The sequence below is a fragment of the Mastomys coucha genome, unplaced genomic scaffold, assembly GCF_008632895.1.
Source record: "Mastomys coucha isolate ucsf_1 unplaced genomic scaffold, UCSF_Mcou_1 pScaffold9, whole genome shotgun sequence".
Taxonomy (NCBI): domain Eukaryota; kingdom Metazoa; phylum Chordata; class Mammalia; order Rodentia; family Muridae; genus Mastomys; species Mastomys coucha.
In genome coordinates, this window is record NW_022196915.1 from 44,567,149 (window position 1) to 44,568,094 (window position 946).

The 946-nt window shown below is 40.3% G+C and overlaps 1 long non-coding RNA gene across 1 annotated transcript in view; it reads left to right on the forward strand.

Annotated features, from left to right (window-relative positions):
* The window catches only part of LOC116085341, a 1,507-nt gene that overhangs the window by 370 nt on the left and 191 nt on the right, over window positions 1-946 (forward strand). The gene's annotated exons all lie outside the window — the stretch shown is intronic.

A 946-nucleotide genomic window follows, 5' to 3' on the forward strand; every position in this document is an offset into this window, starting at 1 on the left:
AGAAGGGTAATAGGTACCGGGTAAAAATATATCAGACAAACTAGATTAAGAATAGGGAATAAGCCGGAAGGGTGTTGATGATAAATGCAGAATCAAATTAGATTTAGCATGACTTTTCAGTCGATGGACTTAAAGCACCTTTGGCTCTCTCTGGAAAGCCTATGTCAGTCTTAAGTGGGCACATTTAGAGCTGGAGAGGGAAACACTTCTAACAGCGGCCAAGGGTGCTAGATACAACCACTGTGGGCATGATACAACAGTAGAATTTCATCCTCAAAGAGGCTGGGGCAAGGGGCTGGAAAGTTCTGCATTTTTGACAATATTATATCTGTCCTAAATACCACATGCCTGGTTATATTGAGTCACTTGAGACAGTTGGTTCAGTGGATTAAAGGCACTTCAAGCCAAGCCTGACTACCTGAGTCAGAAGTCAGAGAAGAGACTCATATAAGTTGTTTTCTGACCTCTGGTCTGTGCAGTGAGTTCCAGGCCACCCGTGACTACACAGTGAAATCCTGTGTCAAAAGAAAAAAAAGGAAAGAATATGTGTACATACTCACCCTTACAGATCTCCATTTTCCCAGCTAAGTGAGCTTTACATTTATTTATTCAGGCTTGTTTTTTTATGAATATGCATCTGTGTATGTATGCCATATATGGGTAGGTGTCCTCAGAGTCCAGAAGAGGGTGTTAGATCCCCTGTAGCTGGCGATAGAGGCAGTTGTGATCAACCTGATATGGGTGCTGAAATGGATCTCTGGTCACTGGCAGAGCAGAAAGCACTCTTAAATGATAAGCTGCCTATTCAACCCCTAAAATTTGGTTTTTGATTGAAGTAAAATGTATACAATGCTAGCATTTTAAAAATATTTAAATGTAAAGGTCAGTGCCATTAAGTCCTATGCATGTTATTCTGCAACAGCCATTATTTTTCTTTGAATTTTTT